Source organism: Xenopus tropicalis, chromosome 8, assembly GCF_000004195.4.
Source record: "Xenopus tropicalis strain Nigerian chromosome 8, UCB_Xtro_10.0, whole genome shotgun sequence".
NCBI classification, from domain to species: domain Eukaryota; kingdom Metazoa; phylum Chordata; class Amphibia; order Anura; family Pipidae; genus Xenopus; species Xenopus tropicalis.
Window position 1 is genome coordinate 11,089,399 of NC_030684.2, and position 9,213 is coordinate 11,098,611.

The 9,213-nt window shown below is 41.8% G+C and overlaps 1 long non-coding RNA gene across 1 annotated transcript; it reads left to right on the top strand.

The window, feature by feature from the left end:
- The first annotated feature begins 7,775 nt into the window (after positions 1 to 7,775).
- On the top strand, positions 7,776 to 8,453 carry LOC116406677. Its single transcript, XR_004219745.1, has 4 exons — positions 7,776 to 7,811; positions 7,923 to 7,961; positions 8,248 to 8,283; positions 8,414 to 8,453. It is a non-coding gene; the product is annotated as an uncharacterized LOC116406677 (long non-coding RNA).
- Positions 8,454 to 9,213: the final 760 nt, after the last annotated feature.

Here is a 9,213-nt window from a genome sequence, read left to right on the forward strand (position 1 = left end):
TGTGTGTATATGTGTGTATGGGTGTGTATATGTGTGTATGAGTGTGTGTGTATGGGTGTGTATATGTGTGTATGGGTGTGTATATGTGTGTATGAGTGTGTATATGTGTGTATGGGTGTGTGTATGAGTGTGTATGTGTGTGTATATGTGTGTATGGGTGTGTATATGTGTGTATGGGTGTGTATATGTGTGTATGGGTGTGTATATGTGTGTATGAGTGTGTATATGTGTGTATGGGTGTGTGTATGAGTGTGTATGTGTGTGTATATGTGTGTATGGGTGTGTATATGTGTGTATGAGTGTGTATATGTGTGTATGAGTGTGTGTGTGTATGGGTGTGTATGTGTGGTGTATGGGTGTGTATATGAGTGTATGGGTGTGTATATGTGTGTATGGGTGTGTATATGTGTGTATGAGTGTGCATATGTGTGTATGGGTGTGTGTATGAGTGTGTATGTGTGTGTACATGTGTGTATGGGTGTGTATATGTGTGTATGAGTGTGTATATGTGTGTATGGGTGTGTATGGGTGTGTATGTGTGTGTGTATGAGTGTGTATATGTGTGTATGGGTGTGTATATGTATGAGTGTGTATATGTGTGTGTATCAGTGTGTATATGTGTGTATGGGTGTGTATATGTGTGTATGGGTGTGTATATGTATGAGTGTGGGAGTACTTATAGCATCATATAACCCATGTATATAACGGTTTATGTAAATGCCCTGTAATTTGGGAAGGTCTTTAATGAACCTTTTAGAATTTAACCCTTTTGAACCTCTGCCAACACCACCTTTATCCTGCATTGGCCTCATACCTGCCCCCATGTTACCCTCTCCCTTTGCTGGGTGGAGCTGCCATACCACTTGCCTCTTCCATGTTTCATTGACACCAGGAAAGCAGAGCGATTTATATAAAGAGACCCAGAATGATCCAGTGAATGAACACTCAGATGTGGCAGCAATATGGCAATTTACACTAATATGTCAGATGTGAGTGTGTTGCACAGTGTGAGCTTAATGCAGTTGGTCTGTTTAATAGGAAAATAAATCATGAACACAACCATAATTCTAAATGGGTTTATTTCTCATTATTGTAAGTCTATTATCCCCGTGACTCAAACAGGTGTATCCAATGGTGTCTGAACTTTTATGTTACCCCTCGGCAAGTCAGGGGTACGGGAATGATGGGAATGTTCAGCTGGAGGGGTGCAGCACTGATACACTGGGGGGGGGCATTAAGGGAAATAATGGCAGAAATGGAGGAAATCACTGGGTGGGACTCTGGGCAGCACTTGGGGTATCAGTCTTGGGTTTGTACTTATTCTAATATAAATGTCATTATGGGAGAGTTGGGGTTGGTGGGAGGAATGGGGGAGCAGGGAGACTGCAAACCTCTCGGGATAAATACACAGAAGGATAAAAAGGGATTTGGTACCAGATTCCTTCATATTCTTTTTTCTCTCTGTAAGTTACACTGTATGTAAGTGTCAGGGCTAAAGGGTATAGAGATACAAGTCTCAGAGCTGCCCTATTCCCAGCCTCCAACTGTCACTGCCATAAGTCTGATGGCTGCCAGTTGGTACCTGCCTGGGAGAGACCACGGGCTGAAGTAAGGGAGACAGTAATGACTGTGTCTTTTGGTTGCTAGGGTCCCACTTACTTTAGCAACATATACATGTGCGGCAAACTTGCAGCCAATCACAGTAGGAACTAGAAAGGGAAGTTTGAGAACAAACTTCATGTTGGGTTGAAAAACATGAAGTCACTGATTGGGCTCCGCCCACTTTTTCTAACCTTGGACCCACAGTTATACAGTAAAACCAACTGGGCAAAGTTTGGGGACTTTGGTTTTAATAGTGTCTGAATGGCAGCAACTTAAATTTCCCCACTGAAAGTCAACGACATCTGATTGGCGGTTGGTGACTCCACCCCCTTTTTCTAACCTGGAACTGCAGTTACCCAGTGACTAACTCTGCGAAGTTTAGGGGCCCTGGGATTTATAGTTACAGAACGGCAGCAATTAAAATTTAAACCAATAAAAGTCAATAGGTGAATTGTGATTGGTGGTTGGTGGCTCCGCCCACTTTTTTCTAACTTTGAATGGCAAATACCCAGTGACTAACTCTGGAAACTTTAACAACCCTGGAATTAATATTTAAATAATGGCATCAGTTTAAATATAAACCAATGAAATCTAATGGGTGGAAATGGATTGGCTGTTGGTGGCTCCTCCCACTTGTTTGGGAACCCTGACATAAATAGTGTGAGCAAAGCAACATTTTAAATATAAACCAAAAAACTTTTCAAAACTAAAATTGCAGTCCCCTAGTGACCAACTGTGAAAACTGTGGGGACCCCGGGGTTAATACTGTGAGACTGGCAGCAGGCTGGATTTCCCCATTGAAAGTCAATAGGTAAAATCTGATTGGCTGTTGGTGCCTCTGCCCACTTTTTCTTACCTTGAACCGCAGTCACCTGGTGCCTAACCCTGCAAAGTTTGGGACCCCGGTGTTATTAGTGTGAGACTGGCAGCAGGTTGGATTTCTGCCAAGTCAATTGGTAAAATCTGATTGGCTGTTCACATCTCCGCCCACTTTTGGGCATCCAACAATCATCCTATTTTCATTCAGGCTGAGCCCATGACTGTGTGATTCAAGTTTGGGGGGTGTGGCCTCAAAGCTGTAAGTGTGACAGCAGTTTCAATTTCCCCATAAAAGTCAATTATTAAAATTTGATTGGCTGTTGTTGGCCCCTCCCACTTTTGGGCATCCAACAATCATCCTATTTTCATTCAGGCTGAGCCCATGACTGTGTGATTCAAGTTTGGGGGGTGTGGCCTCAAAGCTGTAAGATTGGCAGCAGTTTCAATTTCCCCATAAAAGTCAATTATTAAAATTTGATTGGCTGTTGTTGGCCCCTCCCACTTTGGGGTCATCCAACAAATGTTGCTGCTTCATTCGGGGCAACCCCATGATTATGTTATTCAAGTTTGGGGGGTGCAGCTTCAAAGCTGTAAGTGTGGCAGCAGTTTGAAAATCTTCCCTGTCAAAGTCAATGGGAAAATTGGGGGGTTCGGAGCGGCGCCACAAAAAGACAGGGGGCCGGATCGCTTAGAAAAGCACAAGCAACCTGCTCCGCTATAGGGCAAAGAAGTGTGGGGAGTTTGGGTGTTGTACCCCTAAACCTGTAGGAGGTGTAGCGTTTAGAAAATGGGGGGCGCTAAGAATAAGAAGAAGCGGAAGAATAAGCTAAAGTCGAAGAACAGTCTGTTGGGGTCAACAAAAGTCATAGCACCCCATTCCGAATAAGCCGCATGGTTTGACACCTCATTCATGGGTCTACGACAGATGGTGGTTAATTGCCCCCTGCTGGCAACTCCTATAACTGTCACTGGCCTACGTGTCCCAGCATCCCCTCTCAGAGCTGCAGCCTGTAGCCCTATAACTGTCACTGGCCTACATGTCCCAGCATCCCCTATCAGAGCTGCAGCCTGTAGCCCTATAACCGTCACTGGCCTACATGTCCCAGCATCCCCTATCAGAGCTGCAGCCTGTAGCCCTATAACTGTCACTGGCCTACATGTCCCAGCATCCCCTATCAGAGCTGCAGCCTGTAGCCCTATAACTGTCACTGGCCTACGTGTCCCAGCATCCCCTATCAGAGCTGCAGCCTGTAGTCCTATAACTGTCACTGGCCTACATGTCCCAGCATCCCCTATCAGAGCTGCAGCCTGTAGTCCTATAACTGTCACTGGCCTACATGTCCCAGCATCCCCTATTAGAGCTGCAGCCTGTAGTCCTATAACTGTCACTGGCCTACGTGTCCCAGCATCCCCTATCAGAGCTGCAGTCTGTAGTCCTATAACTGTCACTGGCCTACATATCCCAGCATCCCCTATCAGAGCTGCAGCCTGTAGTCCTATAACTGTCACTGGCCTACGTGTCCCAGCATCCCCTATCAGAGCTGCAGTCTGTAGTCCTATAACTGTCACTGGCCTACATATCCCAGCATCCCCTATTAGAGCTGCAGCCTGTAGTCCTATAACTGTCACTGGCCTACATATCCCAGTATCCCCTATCAGAGCTGCAGCCTGTAGTCCTATAACTGTCACTGGCCTACATGTCCCAGCATCCACTATCAGAGCTGCAGCCTGTAGTCCTATAACTGTCACTGGCCTACATATCCCAGCATCCCCTATCAGATCTGCAGTCTGTGTCCCTTGCCATCTGGTTGTCAGCGCCCCATTTACCTTAGTACCATTTAGTGAGGTGATCCAGCAGCCAATTACAGTTGGGCTACTGTGATTGGCTGTAACCCATACAGCTAATCTGTACCATACAGACACTCACACAGGGGATACAGTTAAGCAGCCCCATCATTCCCAACCCATTGGCCTTTATATTCCATGAAATCCAAATAAGTGCCTGTAACCCTCCCCTTGCTTTCTATGGGATCCCCTCTATTTGGGAGCTGCCATTCTTGCTACTCCCCCTATGTGCAGATTGGTACCCCCGGCCCATGTATTGGTACATTCTGTATAACAGTCAGGCGCTCAGTATCTCTTGCTAGTAATGATGGCATGACATGGGCTGGAGCAAGGGATTGTGGGAGTTCTAGTAACAGAGCTCGGAATTACAGGTCATCTCTCATAGACTCCATTATAAGAAAATAATTCAAATTTTTAAAAATGATTCCCTTTTCTCTGTAATAATAAAACTGTACCTGTACTTGATCCCAACTAAGATATAATTACCCCTTATTGGGGGCAGAACAGCCCTATTGGGTTTAATTACAGTTTAAATAATTTTTGTAGCAGACTTAGGTAGGAGATCCCAATTACAGAAAGACCGCTTATCTGGAAAACCCCAGACCCCGAGCATTCTGGATAATGGATCCTATACCTGTACATATACATACTGTATTAGCTCAATATAAACAGCACAATAATGCCCTGTATTGTTATGTTATTTATATTATACATCCATATATCAATATCAACTGCCCCAATAACCTTACCCCCTGCCATTATTAGTATCAGTATTACAGCCCCCCCAGTGCCCATAACTCCTGTCAGTAATCGCATTGCTTGAGCCATTGTGATGTCACAGTGCAGGCAGCTGTATTGTGATGTCACAATGCAGAAAGCTGAGGTTGTTGCTAAGCAGCCTGGGATCGGCACATTCTTTCTTACGCGAGCAAGGTGAGTGGAGCTCCGGTTACATAGGGGGGACATTATGGAAATAAAGGTTTAGGGACAGATTTATCAGTGTAACAAGTGGGGGAAGGATACACCCCGCGCGACTGTATTTAATTCCCTACTACAGAGTGTAACATAGTGGGGGGGATATTTATTATAGAGAGCAATTTGGGAATAAGCCATATTTAAAAAGCTTTTCATGACATTCGCACTGTGAGTAAAAATTCACTATTACGTTTGTACATTAAATGCGCCAGTCGCGTCCGGCTTTATACATATAAACAGGAGCGGGGCAAATATGTTCCCTGTGCCAATCATTTCCATTGTAAGATCCCCAGGGGGAGGGGCCAATATAAATACAATACAGTATATACTATACATACAGTTTCCATTTCCCTACGGGGATTTATCACCCTACCAATTCTAATATATTTTATTGGATTCCACACCGTGTTTTCTTCCTTTTATTTATCTATATTGGTCGTCTTTTATCATTCGTAAATAGTATTGTTTTTTTTTTAAATTCAGAGGTTTACCCCTTATGTAATAAAAGCCACTAAGCACTGTGTGCAGTAACTCATAGCAACCAATACATTGTTTTGGCTTTGTGACCAGTAAATGCTGCTGATTGGTTGCTATGGGTTGCTATGGGGAAACGTAATTATGTTGGTTAGCGCCCCCCATTTTCTAAACGCTACTCCTCCTATAACTTTAGGGGTACAACACCCAAACTCCCCACACTTCTTCGCCTTATAGCAGAGCAGGTTGCTTGTGTTTTTCTAAGCGATCCCGCCCCCCGTCTTTTTGTGGCGCCGCTCCGAACCCCCCAATTTTCCCATTGACTTTGACAGGGAAGATTTTCAAACTGCTGCCAATCTTACAGCTTTGAAGCTGCACCCCCCAAACTTGAATCGCATAGTCATGGGGTCAGCTTGAATGAAAAGATGATATATGTTGGATGCCCAAAAGTGGGCAGGGCTATGAACATCCAATCAGATTTTATCTATTGACTTTCAATGGGGAAATCCAACCTGCTGCCATTCTCACAGTATTAACCCCGGGTCCCCAAACTCTTCACAGTTGGTCACTAGGGGATTGCAGTTTTATTTGTAGAAAAAGTGGGCGGAGCCACCAACAGCCAATCCGATTTCACCTTTTGAATTTTGTTGGCTTAATTCCAGGGTTCCCATTGGGTGACTATGTATTCACGGTTACAAAAAGCCGACAGCCAATCACATCTCATTCAGTGGCTTCACCTGTTTTTCAAACCGACATTAAAACACTATTAAAGAAAAGGGTTTGGTACAAGGCTCAAAAGTGGGGCCAAACTGTTTAATGTCTCTATATAAATAATAAAATATAAATAAAAGCAACCAATCGGATTACTACTGTTTGCACCAATGATGTTTCTCTCTCTCCGCAGAAAGAATGGCAGCGAAAATGGCGAGGCGCATACTTCGAAAAGTATTTTGTTGCCTCCCACTTTTTAGAAAAGTAAGGGCCTTTGTTTGACTCTAATATCTCTGATTTGGGTTTGCGAATAAAAGTTACCGATTTCCCAACGCGATCGTTACCATTTATAATCCGACTTTATTCTCTTTGTTTTCAGAAACGAATTGTGATAAAAGATAAAGAAGTTGTTATTCTGGTAAGGAGGGAACTGCCAAGCAAATATATTGTACCCATCCCAGTTTGCATTTCAGTATAATATCAAATACTTGGCTCTTTATTTCTATTAAATAAACTCTTTTCTTTATGTGAAACAGGTTCAACCAGAAGAACAACATCATCAACCCACTGAAACCATCTGCGAGGTAAGCAAAACGGAGAAGCTGCAAATATCTCTTTCCTCTTCTGTCTTCTTTCCTATCTATCTATCTACCTATCTATCATCTATCTCTCTATCTATCATTCTATCTTTCTATCTATCTATCTACCTACCTATCTATCTATCATCTATCTATCTACCTATCTGTCATCTATCTCTCTATCTACCTATCTATCATCTATCTCTCTATCTATCTATCATCCATCGCTCTATCTATCTATCTATCTGCCCACCTGTCTCTTTCCTCTTCTTCCCTTTGGACACAGACAGGCGCATACACAGTAAAGGGAAAAAGCAGCTTTTCATGTGTAATTGGCTTTTACCCTACTGCGCCTGTACCTGCCAGTGTATGTAGGCTCCCATAGTTGTACTGCCCCCCTACATTATATATATCCGCTTTGCACCCCTATACTGGCACACACAGTCGGCTCTAGCCATGTGCCCTGCCACATACAATTAATAATCCATTTTAAATACAGATTAATGCAACTGCCAAACCCATAAGGTCACTAGAAATAGGTTTGAGCTTTTCCAGCAAAGAGCCGAGTTGATCTCCCTGATCTCATTATTCTCTTTTCTCTTAACCAGCAACCAGTTCCACCTACTGGGAATGTTGTCTCTCAAGTAAGTAGCGAGAAATAAATTGTTTACAACTGATAAAAATATGAAGTAAAGTTGCTTGTTTTTGTATTATGAAAGATAAATACCGTATAGAGGCCTGATATCTCTGTCTCTTACGCAGGACAACCCGGAGCAGATTGTGGGGCTTGGAGATAACACCTTCCAAGTAAGTGGGAAAGGCAATAGTGGAAAGTAACTGGTTATTTTGCCCTTTATCAAATACATCATTACAGTAGTGAATGAGTTAATCACACTTTTTTTTTTATTCTTTAACCAGGAACAAACAGAAGATGAAACTGGCGTGGATATTCACCAGGTAAGTTAAAATAGACAAAAAAAAAGTTCTTAAAAAAACCTTCCTTTGTATAAAGAATAATTTCTCTTTGGCTAAATAGGAGTATTCACCTGAGCCATCTGACTTTTCCAAATTCACATTTATTGATCAAACAAAGTTATCTATCTATCTATCTATCTATCTATCTATCTATCTATCTATCGCAACTGCCAAACCCATAAGGTCACAAGAAATAGGTTTTAGCTTTTCCAGCAAAGAGCCGAGTTGATCTCCCTGATCTCATTATTCTCTTTTTTTCCTGAACCAGGAACCAGTTCATCCTACTAGTAATGTTGTCGCTCAAGTAAGTCGCAAGAAATACATAATATAAAACTGATAAAAATATGAACTAAAGTTGCTTGTTTTTGTATCATGAAAGATACGTTAAATACCGTATAGAGGGGTGAGGCCTGATATCTCTGTCTCTTACGCAGGAACCCCCAGAGCAGAACAGACAACAAACTTACATCTTTGATGAAGAACCTGAAGAATTTCATGGTTCTAATGAATCAGAGGAAGAGGAAGATTATAACGTAAGTGGAAAAGAACTAAATCAGCAACAAATATAATAAGAAAATCCCGATATTGAATGACTTTGAATGTAAAATGTGTTTTTGTGTAATTGTTTTTGTCTTTTTCTCTTAACAAGGAGGAACCTGATGAAGAACCTAAAGAATTTCATGGTTCTAATGAATCAGAGGAAGAGGAAGATTATAACGTAAGTGGAAAAGAACTAAATCAGCAACAAATATAATAAGAAAATCCCGATATTGATTGACTTTGAATGTAAAATGTGTTTTTGTCTTTTTCTCTTAACAAGGAGGAACCTGATGAAGAACCTGAAGAATTTCATGGTTCTAATGAATCAGAGGAAGAGGAAGATTATGACGTAAGTGGAAAAGAACTAAATCTGCAACAAATATAATAAGAAAATCCCGATATTGATTGACTTTGAATGTAAAATGTGTTTTTGTGTAATTGTATTTGTCTTTTTCTCTTAACAAGGAGGAACCTGATGAAGAACCTGAAGAATTTCATGGTTCTAATGAATCAGAGGAAGAGGAAGATTATGACGTAAGTGGAAAAGAACTAAATCTGCAACAAATATAATAAGAAAATCCCGATATTGATTGACTTTGAATGTAAAATGTGTTTTTGTGTAATTGTATTTGTCTTTTTCTCTTAACAAGGAGGAACCTGATGAAGAACTTAAAAAATTTTTTGGTTCTAATGA